General features: G+C 39.7%; 1 protein-coding gene across 38 annotated transcripts in view; it reads left to right on the top strand.

Annotated features, from left to right (window-relative positions):
- The window catches only part of NRXN3 (neurexin 3), a 1,013,077-nt gene that overhangs the window by 743,280 nt on the left and 253,384 nt on the right, over positions 1 to 16,413 (top strand). The gene's annotated exons all lie outside the window — the stretch shown is intronic.

Genomic DNA, 16,413 nt, shown 5'->3' with positions numbered 1-16,413 from the left:
ATCTTAATTCCTTTGTACAAAGCTGATCTTAGGAGTGTATAGAAAAAAAATTCCAATATTTTTCTAGCCTACTAAAGACTTTGTTTCTGTAAATAGAAAATGAGTGTAGTGTATGTGACAATATGGTGGAATATAGTTGGCTATTCTGTGATAGTTAATTATTCTTGACATAGAAAGTTCTTTCACCAGTGGTTAAGTAAGCTGTTAGTTCCCAAGTCCTTGGTGGCTGAACACAAAATAGTGCATAGTTTTTGTCATACCCCAACTGAAAGTGATCATAGTTGGTCAATGTCTGGTCTAGTTAATCTTGTAGAAAGAGACAATTAAGTCTATTACTTTGGAATCCTCTAGCATACAATCTCTGTTCTTTTCTCTGTAAGGCATTATTTATAGACTCTGCTTGAGGTAGTTTAGCTATAGATATAGCAATGCAAATTAACTTGCACAGAACAGCCTTAAACTTGTTCACAACATATAGCCATTTGACCTTTTGATAAGGACCTGTGGTGTTACAACAAGGGGCAATGGTTTGAAACTAGAGCAGAGTAGATTTCAATTGGATATTAGGAAGTAGTTCTTTCTTATGAGGGTGGTGAGACACTGGAATGGGTTGCCCAGAGAAGTTGTGGATGCCTCATCCCTGGAAGTGTGTAAGAGCAGGCTGAATGAGCCTTTGAGCAACCTGGTCTAGTGCAAGGGGTCCCTGCCCATGGCAGGAGGGTTGGAACTAGATGATCTTTAAGGTCCCTTCCAACTCAAGGTATTCTATGACCTAACTCAGAAGAGAGAATTGTACATCTTTTGCATTCTTTGGTTTCCAGGCTATTTCAACTGCATGGTCCAGCTCCTGTGTAAGTTCTAGCAATTCTTTAATTTCCCCTTGCTCTACCCTGACTATAATTGGTAGCTGATAGACTATGCCTAAGGCCTAAATAACTGAAACAAAATGTCTACTACATTGTTACACAGTGTGTGGTATAAATCTACTCTGGCAGTGTTATGTGAGGGTTCCCTTGAATGAGAAGGATCTATCCCAGGTGTTTGTGGAATATTGAAGAATGAAATTGATGGGAAAAGTTCTTATTTATCCTATAACAGGCAGAAAATTTAACTAGTAGCAACTTCTGTTTTCCAATGATTGATTCCCTCCCCCCCGCCCCAAACAGTATTTCCCTAAGATGATATGTTACAGAAGGTATTTGAATATGAATATGCAAGAAGATAGGCTTTAAATACTGCAGTGCATACAATTTCTTTTGTAACTAAATGTACTTAAATTAAGTCACTGACCTGAGATGAATTGCTCTAGCTTTACATGTGTTGCAAGGTCAGAATGACATTCCCTCTCTTTATGTTTGTGACCTTACTGTTCTGTTGTGTCAATTATTGTCACTTTATCAATTCAGCATTTTATGACTCTACAGGAGAATCAAATGGAGGGAATAAAAGCCAGAGGCTTCTGTTTAAAAATAAATAACTTTGAGGATTAGCAAAAGTGACAGGGAAACTGAGTGTGTGTAAAAAGAATTCAATTAATGTGCAAGCATGTTAAGTATGTCAAAGTTTTCCCTATATGGAAACCACCTTTCAGAATAGCCTATGAACCTCAGAACAAAGGAGAAGGAACATCCTGCGCCTCTGAAACCAGTGGAAGAAAATTGGCTTTTCCTGGCATTTGCTTTCTGTTCTAAGTATATATTCCAAGACACTTAGTAGTACTGAAAAGGAGATGCAGCTGTTAGAATGACAGAATGCAAATGCAGTGGAAAAGAGTTAACTATTCTTAACAGTTACTTATTGTTAAGATACAAAGTCCTTTCAGCAGTGGTTAAGAAAGGCAAGAACATCCCTGAAGAAACTGCAGCACCCACAGGTTTTGTGAGTATCTTGTAACAGCATTCTCCTCTGGAAAGGCAAAACCAATTTTGTAGAAAGCATCCTCTGAAATGAAGGAGCAGAGTTGTGAGCTGGATTTGGAATAGAACACCTAAACCTGAAAAGCTGCCCTGTAGCTCCAAATACGCTGCATGAGAGAGACTATATGACTTAGTTAAAATGGCAGAAAAGATCAGATTAATGAACTGGGTGTCCAAACGCATTGCCACAAGAAGGAAAACAGTTTTCTGGACTTGTGAGTAACCAGGGCACTATGATATACAGATAATTGATGCATTTTATGACACAGCTGATCATGTAGCTCAGGAAAAGCTTCTCTTCTTTGAACTAAGTGGTTGATCTTGGCACAGGAACTTCTTTCTGTGTTTTCAGGCTCTTAAATAGATGAAGTAACATTAGCATGGAGGCCCTGAAAATGAAAGTGATTTCCTGATTTGTCACAAGGGGACATCAATTTTTAACAGGTGTATTGAGGAGAGCACATGTGAAGCGAAGAAATTCTTTTCAGGATAGAAGAAGTACTAGGATCCAAGAGCCTGCATCACTCTGCGGTGCTTTGATCTTCAACAAATTCAGTAAACAGTTGAGAGATACTCTGACAGAAAGTAGGTGGGTGAAAAAATAGTGAAAAAGTTTTTAATGTGGTATTATGACTGGGGAAAAAACACTGAAAAGAAAGAAAGAAAACGGTAAATGCCATGTCTGCTAAAGAATTACAGACCAGTCAGCCTGACCCCAATTCATGGGAAGGTTATGGAGCAAATCTGCCTAGAAGCTACTTGTAAGCACACAAAAGACAAAAAGCTGACTTGGAATAGCCCACATGGATCTACTGAGGGCTAGCCATTGCCTTCTGCAATGAGACTAGCTTTGTGAACCGTAGCAGTACATGAAATGATACTTAATTTGATTTCTGCAATGACTTTAATACAGTCTTCTGCAGTGTGCCTATATCCCAATTAGATAAATGTGGGCTGTGTAAGTGTATGATTGAGGGAGGTGGGAATTCAGCTCGACTAGTGGATGTATTCACTGGCACTAGGCTGTGCTCAGCAGCAGAAAGTTGAAGAGGGATTTTGTGATTAGTGGTGCTGCCAGTACTGCCAGAGTGTCAGTATGTGGATAAACTGGGTGATAAAAGAGAGTGCATTCTCAGCAAGTTTGCAAATGACCAAACTGTGGACAGTTGTTGATGAGCTGCAATTCAAAGGGATCTCAAGGTGTTGGAGAAATTAAGCTCTCATTTGAATCTTGGGAAGCTTGACAAAAGGAAATGTGAGGTCTTACATCTAGAATGAATAATTCCTGTGCAACGGGACAACAGACTGTGTTCTTACTGATTGGAAGAAAGCAGCTGTGTGGAAAAGGTGGGTGAGTATTTTGAATTCATATCAGTAATGTTCCATTGTGCCAAGGAGGACCAATTTCATAGTGATCTGCCATAGTAAGAGTAGAGTCACCAGGTCAGGATGGTGAAATCCTCGTCTTTAGTCAGTATTTGTGAAACCACATCTGGATCACTGTGCCCAAATTTGGGCTTCACAGTAAGAGACAGGTATCAAGGGTGGAGCAAATCTGGCAGAAGGCCACCAAGGTGGTAAAGATGCTGCAAAACGTGGTGTGTGAAGAGAGTTGGAAAGAACAGGGTTTATGAAGACCTAAGTGGAGAAAGGAAGGAGATAATATTGTTGTCTTTAACTAGCAGACTAGGAATTTACAGAAAGTGAGTTTTCTTGGAGACCCCCAGCAGTGGTATGAGAAGCAATAGGCACAAGATGGAATGAGGAAAATTGTGATGTAAATATTAGAACGGTAAAGCACTGCAACTGGTTGCAAGCAAAGAAATTGTTGAATGTCCTCTCTTCAGGATATTCAAAGCTCACCTGGAGAAATTCCTAAGCGATCTGATCTCATCAGCTTTACTTTGAGTTGGAGGAGGGGAAAACTACATGATCTCTACAGATTTGTTCCAGTTATCTGATGGCTCTTTGTTTCAAGGCATTTGTGGTGAGAAGGCCTCTGTTTTCTGATTTCTGATGCTTGAACCATCAGCATTATTCAGTGATACTATTTAAACTGAAGGTGCAGGCCTTGGAAATCTATATTTTAATGCTGTTATATTGCATACCAGAAAGATGCTTCTAAAATACCAACCATTGAATGATCACAAGTTTTAAAAAAATAAGGTATAAAAAAAGTTTTATATTTCTTTCTTTCTCACCTTCCAAAGAAGTCTGGAGGTAAGTGATTATGGGCTACTTGCATGCCTATCTAGATGTCACCTGTGAGAAGACTGAGTGACCCTTAAGGTAGGGCTTAAGAAGCATTCCAGGCCTGGAAATGAAAAGATGAAGAACAAATCCTCTGTATTATTGAACCATGTGAGAGGTATGAAAGAGCTTAAATTAAATCAATTGTTTGTATTTACAGCACAGGAGAGAGGGGGGAAAAAAGACTGGGATTTATTTTCCAGCTTAAGATTTTTTCCTTTCTGCCCCTCCCCCATTAGAAAGCACAGAACTGAGCTTTCTGTAGAGCTATATCCCATTGGCACCCTGGAAGGTGTACCTGAAAGGAAACTTTTCCATATATTGTATCCCAGATCCATAATGTAGTGATTAAGTGCTTTACTGGGTCTGCAGTTGACAATTCACAATAAAGCAGTGGAAACTGAAACTAAGATAAAAATGCCCAGATTCAGTGCTTGCAAGGATACAGATTATCTTTCTAGCTAAAATAGTTAGTGAAGGGAATTTTTATCAATTTCAGTCAGTTTCTCAGTATGAGTAGCAGATGAGGTTAAAAGGAGGTGATCTAGTGAGTTTTAGTTGTTTCTTCAGAATTATGAATTTAATTTATATCTCTTAAGCTACATAGCAATACTCATTAAATACCATATGGTTCACTCAGTTCTCTAGAAAGTGCCTTCTCTGTTCCTAGATAGATGTTTGGGTAGCACCTGTCACCTGTCACTACCTTAGCACTGCATGAAGATGTGGCACATTACCTTTTAATATAATGATAGATTAATTTCAAAGGCAGGCAAATTAAATTCCTTCTCTTAGTTTGTATAGACCCTCTTCAAGAATGGGAAATGCCAGGGCATTTAAGACCAACTACTGTATATGAGTACAAAAATGCAGTGTTAAAACATGATCTAAAATGTGTAAGAAAAGACAATAGCCTTCTATGTGAGGATATTATGGATATTATCTGTGATATTCATAGAAACTTATTGCTTCTCTGTCTGAAATCACCTAATACTTTCAAAATGAAGTGCAGGGAAATTGCTGCTGTCATTAGATCATCCCACAGCCATTTCATTACCCACACTACTGTGACACATGGGATTGCTCCACACAGCCGAAGGCCACAGACTCAAAGCCTCTTGGGTGATGATGTCTTTTATTCTTGATCGCAACCGCTGAACTTCTCAGGAAACAATAGTGATAGAAAAACTTCAAGAGTGTGGCTGAATATCAGTCATAAGAGTTCTTGGTCACCTCTGCCAGAGAGAAGAAGTTTTGCAGTTTTTGCAAGGCAATATGCCTCACACAATTCATGTTGATGGTCATGTGTTTATCATGGCAGTAGGAATATCTTATAACCCAGTACTGTGAAGGCTGTCATATTGTGTCCCTGTACCACCCTGGTGCTCTGGGTAAGGCCCAGGTGCAACTTTTCCACTGAATCTCATGGCAGGAGCCATTGCTGTATGTAGATGTAAGATGAAAACCACTCCACTGTGGTGTAAAAAATGTGATGCTGAGGTGATTTCTAGTGAAATTATAACAAAAGGACTATGGTGGGTGTCTTTGTGGCTAAACGTCATTTTTGCATTGAAAGAAGGGTAACCAGGCATGGGAGATTAGATGTCTTCCCTGTACTATATTATGTTTGTCACTGGGATAGCAGAGGATGTTGTTAAGGAGCTGATATCAAAGACAAAGCACACTGGACAAAGGGAATGAAGTCCCAGGTCAAGGTGAGTTAGTTACTCCAAACCACTCTGCATTTTCTCTCCCCACCTAACTTTATTCAGATACAGTTGTTCTTGAATGATCACAATCAGTATATCAAAATAAATGCTTTACAGAGTAAGGTAGAAGGAGTTGCTGGCAAGGCTGTAAATCCTCTTGTGGAACAAATGATAACTCAGCTCAAGAGCCCTTTTGTCCTGGGAGTGTGGGAAGGATATAAATTCTCTGAAAGTGTCTGTCAGTTGGAATTGCTCTGCATTCATCATGCCAGCCCTCTGTATCATTTGCAAATGTCACAAGATACTAAAGAATTGGCACTTCATGGTGAGAATGACTAAACAACCATCACACTTGTCTTTTATTCTGGCATGGTACCTTCTAACAGATTGCCTATATAATGCTCATGTATGCCCACCTCTCCTAATGGTGGCTGTCCTTTCCTGGTGGCAAGAAGAAGGGGACAACAGAAGAAAAGCTGTATATCGTTTTCAGAATAGTTTGTATGCTTATTACAGTCCCACTGTGTGACATTGGGGAAGGTTAGAGCCTTGGGAATGGTGTGTTTCTGTAAGTGCATTTCTTCTCACCACTATCCTTCTAGTAGTTATGAAGGACAATAACATATTTGAAGTGAGATCAAAAAGCTGGGACCTTGGTTTGTTTCCTTGGTGGACCTAAAAGACTACTCTGTGTCTAGAATAGCAAGCAGTATGAGAGGGTTTTTTCTGACTGAAATCTGGTACCAAGATATGAGATCCAGTCTGTAGGCATTTTACTTCTGAAGTTTTACTTTGGACTAGTTACAGTCTGGCCCTATAGACCAATGGATTGTTAGCAGCTGGATTGCATCTTCTAATCTCATTTTATTTGAAAAGAGTCAAGATTATGTACTCTCAAACTGATCTGATGTGAATCAAAGAATGGCAAGCAGTGATAGGTCAAGAAGTTTGTTTCAAAAGCATGCTACTGAAATGGTAATAGCCAGTGAAATGTTCATCTCTGGAAAGCTGTTTCCTTTTCCCATATTTGTGGCTAGTTTAGCACATGAGATTTGCTAAAACTCTTACCTTCTGGGGCTCTAATAGCCAATGTGTATCTGATAGCCAATACTTCTGGCACAACTTTTTTTAGCATTCAAGCCTGAATTCCTGCAGTAAATACTGTAAATATAAACTGTGTTTTCTGTTCTAATACATATGATTAAGGAAATGTAAACAGCTGTGTAAGGAAGAACGAAGGATTACCTAGATTTAAAACAAAACCTTGTAGTCCACAAACTGGCCACATAAGATGTGGTGCTGAAATGGAGAACAGTAGCTGTCTGTGTGGTTTTGGGTTGTTTGGTTTGGTTTGTTGGGGTTTTTGTGGTTTGGTATTTTTTTGGTGGGGCTTTCTTTGTTGTTATTTTTATTTGTTGTTTGGGGTGTGTATGTGTGTTTGATTTTGGTGTTTGCTTTTGTTTGGTTGGGGGGAGTTGGTTTGTTTTTCTTTTTAACTGATTATTTCCTAGTTTTAATGGAATAAGTGGTAGTGTAAGAATCATGAGTAGAAAGACATTGTTTGGAGGAGAGACAGTTGAATATGCTAAGATCAGAAGGTAACACTTTGGCTTCCATCCACCATTTTGTTGCCATTTATATTGTGTAAAACTATAGTGAACTACCATCCTATTCATCCCCCAAGTCCTAAATAGGCTATGAATCCTGACATGCTTCTCATTGTTAAGAGTAGTCTCTGTATTCAGCTCCTGGCATGTTGTGTTCTGAGCCTCTCCAAGGGCATCCTCTCTGTGTGCTCTTTTTATGAGGAAATACCAAGAAATAAGAAATTGCATCTGAGAAATAAGAAATTGCTCCTCTTTGGCAGCCAAGCGTAATGAAGAAATATTTATGTCTAACTTTACTAAATTTAGTCACAGTTGCACTTAATATATGGTAGATAACTTCAACCCACTGAACATGTCCTGCAAGGGTCACAGGAAGTGGGCACAGTTGTCAAAGCAGTTCTACCCAACAAATTTCATAATCCATTTGGGGTATTTGTAGTTTCTTTTGCTCTCCTGTGAGAAATGTGGGGTTCTTTTTGGTAGGACTTTTGTTGGTTGGTTTTTTTTTGTGTGGAGGCAAAAAATCCCCATCCAAACCTGGAGGGGTTGTCCTTGTAGACCTTTTCCAGTTTGACATCTGGATGCCAAGAGCTGTGGGGGGCTAAAACTGGCCTCTTTTCAGTAAAGACGTGACTTAAGGGTTGAGGGTGGTGGTATGATAAAAGTCTGCAAGGCAAGGTTGACACTGAGAGGATAGATACAGAAACAGATTACTGTGTCTTCCAGCACAAGAACTACAAACTTGTAATCTAGTGAGAAAAGGCGAGTAAGAAAAAGTTGATTCTTTTTCACGCAGAGTCTCTAGTCCTAAAGCTGTGCTCAGAGCAGGGTCATCTGTGAGGTCAGATCAGGTTTTGCTTGAGGTTTTAAGTAGTCAGATCTTGAAAATCTCCACACACACAGACTCCAGAATCAACTTGGGCAATCTCTTTGACTGCCTATCTGTCCTTGTGAGGAGAATTCTTTTTTTCCCCCCTTCTATCAAGTCAGATTCTCTCCCTTCAAACTATCCACGGCATCATGTTCTCAAGCTGTGCAACACTGTGAGGAGCCTGCCTTTCAATAACCTCCTTGCAGGTGCTGTGAGACTGCCTTTAGGTCCCCTTGCACTTGTGTTATCTTTAAGATGACCAAACCTAAATCCTTTTGCCTTTCTTCACAAGACAAACACTTTAGCCAACTTTCACTGAACCCACTCCAGTTTGACAATCTAAAACTGGATGCATTATTCTAGATGTAGTCTAAGAAGTGCTGAGTAAAGAATAGTCACTTAATCTATTAACAGTCTTTGGTCCTGTTAATAGAGTACAGGATGCTGCAGACTGGATTTGCTGATGAGGCCCACAGCTGGCTAGTATTTAGCTTGCTACAGCAATGGCAGATTTGTGTGAGTCATTGCTAAAGGCTTGTAAGTCATCACTGTGAATACTTCTAAGTGTATTCAAGGAGTGACTGGATAAGTACTTGGAAATAAGATCTTTGGGGGATTATCGCGTGAACACAGCAAATGAAGCTGAATTAATTGCTGAAAAGCCTCATAGTCTGGGTGCACAGATTAAGGAAATACACTTAGTTTACATTCTTAGTTTTCCCTGGGTGTCCATTTAGGATCAGTGCTGAAGACATGACAATGATTTAGCTGGATTCTGGTCAGACCAGTTATGTTGTTGCAGTGTAAATGAAGGTATTACTGAAAAATCTTCCAAGTTGCAATCTTTTTATATTTAAATTGGTATGCCTGGGGTCATCTTGGGTCCATTTTATTCAGCAGCTAATTCCTAAATTCATTCCAATATTATAAACATCCCCAACATACCCCATGGCAAATTCAGATTTGGGGAAAAAAAAAAATAAATCAGTCTTTCCAGTATCCTATATTTAAGAAATTCATAGTTCAAGCATAAGCCATGTTGGATTTTCTAGCAGTTCTAGGAATACTCCCTTGCACTCCCCCTTTTCTTCTTCCAATCCTTTTAATGCAGTGTAACTAATAAGAAGTAGCATACTGTCTGATCCGATTGTTGGTTAATGCACACATACTGGGAGAAAAGTGACTTGTATTAATTTGCTGTCATTAAAAAAGACAAACATAGAAAGCAGGCGTGATCCGAATTGCTGCTTCCCTTTTGTGTTAGCCTTGCAGATTTTCCAGTTACTCCTCCTTTTTCTATACAAGCAGCTCCTTCGTATTTTAAAGCAGGGAAGGAATTTCAGTTTCACATCTAACAGTGTCTGCTTTTTGAGATGTAAGATGGGCACGGGGTTCACTCAGGGTCTCAGAAGGTTTGTCAAGAGAAGAGAAGAGAATGTATCCTGAAAGGAAAAAGAGCTAGTTGATAAACACTCCTTTTAAGCACAGAAGCTTGCTTTATTTTGAGGATTAGACTGGAAGCTTTACATTTTTTCAAGGCTTCAAGTTTTCTTCATTCTTATGCAATCTAAGACCCTTGATAAAGTAAAGGATGTTTCAGCAGTCGTGCCTTAAAAATGTATCAGGTCTGTCTTTGTTTTCTTCCAGGAAGGATCCTCTGATGGAATGGTCAAATGAGCCAGATAATTATTCCATCCTCTGTAACTTTTTTTCACTGCTTTCCCCCCACCCCACTTTTTGTTTTTCCTATTAAATTTATTTGTATTTATAAAACTTTTAAACTCAGAGTGGGGAAGACACAGCAATTGGGGCACAGATATGCAAGTGCCAGAGTGGGCCTTCAGAAGGAGGAAGAGTAAGGATGAATAACTTCTGTCAAGGCTGATGCCTTAGTAAACATGGAAGAGCAGAAAGAACGGGGCTGGCACACTAGTACTACTGCTGTTTTCTTTCTTTTAATCCTAAAACAATTCATAAGAACACCTCTTTTGACCTCTCCCTCTCTTTTTATTCTTCCTTCCTTTCTTAATTTGTTTAGTAATGGTAGCTGGAAATATTATCATGCATCTAATGTGGCAGTGAGGCAAGGAACCTGTGCACAGTGCTTTTAGTGGACAACACCCACAGGAGTAATTTAAAACAAATAAAAAAATGCAGAAGCAGAAAATGGGAAACACTTATTAGGTAACAGATAATATAGATGTCCCAGCACACCTAGAGCTGACTCAGTTCCAGTGATTTCCAAAAGTCAGGTAAATCTGCCATGCTATGCAAGAGCATATTTTAGAACTAGTTATTAACTTTACCTATTTCCACCACTATTAGAATACATAGAATAAACCAGGTTGGAAGAGACCTTCAAGATCATCGTGTCCAACCCATCAACCAATCCAACCCACCTAAACAACTAGCCCATGGCACCAAGCACCCCATCAAGTCTTCTCCTGAAAACCTCCAATGATGGCGACTCCACCACCTCCTCAGGCAGCCCATTCCAATGGGCAATCACTCTCTCTGTATAGAACTTCTTCCTAACATCCAACCTAAACCTCCCCTGGCGCAGCCTGAGACTGTGTCCTCTTGTTCTGGTACTGGCTGCCTGGGAGAAGAGACCAACATCCATCTGTCTACAACCTCCCTTCAGGTAGTTGTAGAGAGTAATAAGGTCACCCCTGAGTCTCCTCTTCTCCAGGCTAAGCAACCCCAGCGTCTCCTCGTAAGGCTTGTGTTCCAAACCCCTCACCAACTTTGGACTCGTTCCATTTGTTATTCTTAATGCATATAGACACTACTGCATTCATTTGGCTATCCTGAAAGTATTGTTTTGTGACTTTTTTTTTTCTGTCTTTTTACTTCTGATAAATTAATTTGGAGGAAATTTGAAGTTGCACAGTATATGTGCTCTATTTGATATAGCCAGAAAGAGTCAAGTTGGAAAAGTATCTGTTGGATGATTGTTTACTTAGCCAATGCACACAGCCTTTTGACAATGTACAAGTATCAACTGATATTTTATTTTCTGTGTTCTGATGTGGTAAACTTTTGGGGAGCAGTAAATGGAAGCCATTTGAAAGTTTTGGTACTCCTTTCTGCTTTGTGCAATCTGTATTGTTTGCTTTAACAAATGAGCATGGCGCTTTTTTTTCCCCCTCAAGAGTGTAGCAAGCATAAACAAATGAGATATTGAACTGTCTGACATAGTTAAGGTTCCTTGACTGGAACCTGAGTGGTCAAATACACAGTTTAGTTTTACTTGTGAGTGTCTGGGGGAGAACTGCAACCTGTCATAGAGGCATAGCATGCTGCTGCTTGGACACCTTTAAGGGCTATATATACTAGGGAAAGGCAAAAGAAGACAGCATGGGAAGGCTTGTGTGAGGATGCATGAAGAGATGAGGCTCTTGAGGTGGTACCAGAGTAGAAACAGGAGGGGACAGGGAGAAGCACATTGAAAAGCACGTTGCTGGGGACATGCTGGAAAAATTCTTTTGAAAGGAGGCTCTCTATTGGATGAGGACTGAGGCTGCACCCCAGGGTAGGGGCACATCCTAATGAACTGAGCCTGTGAGTGACCTGTGTGAGAGCAGAGACACCTCTGAGGGACTGTGGCCAGTAGAGGGACCTGCACAGCAGCAGGGACACCCCTGAGGAACCGGGTCTGTGGGAAACCCAGAAAGAAGCAGAAACATCCTGAGGGACTGAAGCTCATGGATAATCCATGCTGAAGCACAGGAAGTATAAATGGAGGAATGGTGGAAAGAAACTTCCATGCATTGGTATCAATGCTGTGCACTGCCTGTTGCTTCATTACAATCCAGAGGAAGGGAAGACTAGGAATGGGAAAGAGTGATGAAGGACTGCATGTGAGCATGGAGAAGGAAAGGAACTTTCCCTAAGTGTTTGTTTGTTGTTGTTTTTTGTTTCTCAATGCCTGAATCAGTAATTGAAACTACACTAATTGTCAGTAAAACCAATTAAGTGAGATTAAGTCAATCCCAGTTGAGATTCTTTCGGCTGTGACAATGCTATCACAAAGGAATGTGGGACCCTGGTAATAAATGTTAATGTTAACCCAAGCAGTTCTCCTAACTTTTAAATTGGGCTGGGTTCTTGATAATTTTAATCGTAAAGATACTTTTCAGTTGTAACATTTGTAGTTGCACTGTAGCATTTGTAGTATGTTCAACTCATTCTAGCATCCAAGTACATCGTTGAATACCTGCCAAATGTTGCATTTTCTTGGCTACAGGGAGACAAGTGTGTGCGCTGTGCTTTAGCTGAGGCAAAATGGGTTGTTGATGGCTTAGTAGATGCAAATAATTTGCAGTAGAATATTTACTGTGGAGAGATTCACAGGATCCCTAAGGCAGCAAAGGAGTTCTGTCTTCTGCAGATGTGACAGACTTGTTTTCAACTCGTTTGCAGAATTAATTTTAGGTAGGATATAGCTGCTGCAGTAGTACTATGTTGTTGAAGGCTACTATTCCTTATGACAGATTTTGGAAGTCTTTGAGTGGAGACAAGGAAGCAGTGATAACTGTTTTTAAATTATAGGTGGTGCTACCAATTTCAACTAAGTGTTTCTTAGCACAGCTCTGTAGGAGACTTTATTTACTGTGGCTTATAACATTGCTTATAACTTTTCTGTTCGGAAATTTCTGTGAGTATTTGCCTCAAACTATTTTGACTGAAACTACATCTAACAACTCTGTCCACAAATACAACTGGCAAATGCATAATTTGCCAAAGCTAAATATGCAGACCTTAAATAACAGCACTGTCATGTGTGTTGCAATATATCCATCCCTCTGATATTTAAATCTCTGAACAGCAGAGTTATAGTTACAAGTTATGTCTTTTCTGGGAGAAGTCAGCTGCCACTTCCCCAAACTAGAAATTTATGAGTTTGAGTTTTATGTATGCTAAACACATAATGGCATCCTAGCAGCTTATATCTATAGGGAGTGTTCTCTCACCATATAGTTCTTCCCTTCTCCAAGCTCTCAGTGCTGACCAAATTCTGCATACAGCATCCCTGGAGAACAGCTGAACATATTCTGTTCCCATTTGTTCGCACATGTCAGTACAGTCAATCTGGCCTAGAGCACTGTGAGAAGTGGGATTTCTCACAGCTGACTGGGGAAATAATTTTGTGTGCTTATATATTTGATATTTTTTTTTCCACCTTTTTTTTTTTTTCTTGCACAGTATAGGTTGAAGTTAGTAATATATAGCTGAAGTGGTGAGACACTGTAGTGATAAATACAAGGGAATTAATGAGTCCCTCAGACTTTTCTGTTTCCAGGGCACAGTTGGTGTGTTTAGTAAAAGAAGGTACATACCTAAACCGTGAACAAGGAGGAAAAACTAAATATCAAGTGGATGCTAATTAGCAGTGTATTATCCCTTGTCTGTCTTGAACAGAAAGTGTCTTGTAAAAAAAGATGTGTTCTTGAGTAATAAAGGGGTTTGTGACAAATCTTAGGTGCAATAAGATGTCAAGCTGAGCAGACATTCATTTCATCACCTTTTATTCTTTATTTTTAACTGAGTTCTTTGCTTAGTCTGTAATTCTCTACAACACCACAAAAAGAAAGGACAGTTATTACTTTAAGATTAGAAGGGGCAGCTGGAGGTAAACTAGGCCAATCAGCTCACTCACACCAGCTTAAATCAAGGCCAACCAAATGGGTTTGTTCAGGCCTTGTCAAGTTCTGGTGAAGCCGAAAACTCCATTCCTGAAGTTCAGGGTATAATTCTACTGTTTGTCTTGTTCAGTTCTCTTGGCATTTCAAACTCTGTAAACACATGGTTGCTGCAGTCAAATAGAAGCATTGAAGCCAAGTGTTTGTGTTGCCTTTTTTGTTCTTGTTTGAAGGATTTTTGTGTGTGTGTGTTCTTTTTTTTTCTTCTTCTGTTGTTTGTTGTGTTTGTTTGTTTTTAAAGTCATCACAAAGTGGTGGCATCTCTTGTTTTGTTTTCCTTCATTTTCCACTTTTATTTGAAGTTTGCACCTCGCATTTTCAGACTGGAGTGACTATTTTTGTTCGTGATTTGGGGATAAAAGTAGTGATGCAACGTTAATACACCATCTGTTTCCAAACTAGTCAATGGATATTCTGTACACCTTGGGGAAAAAAGCAGAGGAGGGACGTTGATGTACCCTATGTTGTTGTATATTCAGCTACACACAGGTAAAGCAGTGGCCCATCTGTCATTGTGCACATAATTCCGACCTGGATGATAACAAAACAACTGCTGCCTTTCAGGCTTCTCTCAACAGGTTACTTTGCGCAGTGCTACTCTGGTTGCATCTGAATGGGCTTTGTGCACAAACCAAAAGTCCTGACTATCTTCAAGTTAGCCCTAGGAGCAAATCTGTGTTCTGTGAGGAGAAAATGAGCTCTGTGAAGCTGTTAAATCCCATGACAAGCCTATGAAGACATAATTGGTTCTAACTGGCACTCATAGGAGCACTGACATGCTCTACCTGCAGCTAAATGGCTTTTAGAGAGGCAAAGAAATCATCTGTCTTCATAAATACTGAAGAATTCTCTTCCAAGCCTGTTTTTGTTGTTGAGGGACCTGATAACCAGCACAAAGAAATGGACAACTTGCAGTTTGAGTGAGAATAATTTTTTGAAAGTGGGCTGTACTCTATAAAGCCATGAACAATGACTAAACTCATCTTGTTTTGCTTAGCAGATTGCTATGCCTTTGTTTAGTCTGCGATGCAAACACACTCAACTTTTAGAATAAACTGATAAATGGAAGGAGGACATTTGTAATGTAGTCTGTAAAATTAATCTTTCTGAACCTCTGTGTGTGTGTGGTTTCCAATACCTGTGTGCTCTTTTGTTAATTCAGAATTATGAGTGAAATTCCCTATTTAACCCTAATTCCAGAGATATTCCTTTGGCTTTACTGGGCATATTCTGATGTGTGTACACAGACATGGAAGGAAGGGAACATGGATTCATTTGCCCTCTGTCACTGGGTCAGCTGTTCACAATTTCATTTCTGTGTGCCTGAGTTTTTGATATCTGTTTTGGTAACATGTGATGATATGTCTATAAAGGAAGTATTTTAAGTGAGGGTGCAATGTATCAATTATTTTTACTCTTTCTGTTTATTTGCAATTCAGTGGATAAAGAGATTCAGTAGAGCTGCAACTTTGTAGGCAAGTGTAGAAGTTATCCATGTATGATCCCAGCTCGTTCTGTATCTCTGTTCTGTATCACTGTTTCCGTCTGCTCTGTTCAGGGTTGGTTGATACATGTTGCTGGGTATTATATAGTGGGGAAAACAAAGAAATAAAATCATCAATTCTACTTTCACTCAGATTAGAAAATGTACTCAGTAATTGCCTGCACTTTTGACAGATATTTCATCACTGATGGAGTAATGGGAGATAGTTATTTTTGCTTACTGTTCTGTAGCTTGTGACCCATTGTAACAGTGCTCAGAAAATAAGGTTCAGTAAGTGGCTGAAGCATTGAGAAGTGTTGTTCCTGGCCTGCCTGTAGATTTGGGGCTGGGACAGCAATTTTAGCCACAATTTCCAAGATGTTCAGTGGCTGATTTTATAACTGCTGAGTTATAAAAGCCTGCTCCTAACTCAGAGTATTGAGAACAAGTCAGAACGTGAACTCTGAACACTTTTGCTTCTCAGCTTCCTCATCTTGACTGTAATTCCTCACTTACGTGTCTGTCTTGCTCAGATCAGAAGGCCCTTGTGAATGTGGGAGGACAGTGTTCAGCTTTGGAGAGATTTGGTGTTGTCCTTACAAGCAAGGTCAAGGAACAAATTCCCAGGCTCACTGTAAAGAAAAATGGTGTTGGAAATATGTGGATTACACATCCACAAGTCTTAAGACGTGTTGAGAAAAGGATAGTCTCCCACTATGTGTGAATAGCCCTCAGATGAAGACAAGTCCAGCCTCAAGGAGAGCTGCCAAATATTCCCTCTGAATCCTTGCATAAGATTAAATCCTACGCTTCTGAAATAGGGATGTCTTCTTGTCTCTGCCCTGCACATCCAACCCTCTCCATCCTCTCCC

This window comes from Dryobates pubescens, chromosome 5, assembly GCF_014839835.1.
Source record: "Dryobates pubescens isolate bDryPub1 chromosome 5, bDryPub1.pri, whole genome shotgun sequence".
NCBI classification, from domain to species: Eukaryota; Metazoa; Chordata; class Aves; order Piciformes; family Picidae; genus Dryobates; species Dryobates pubescens.
Note: the sequence above shows the minus strand (reverse complement) of the source record. Positions and strands in the feature narration are given on the sequence as shown.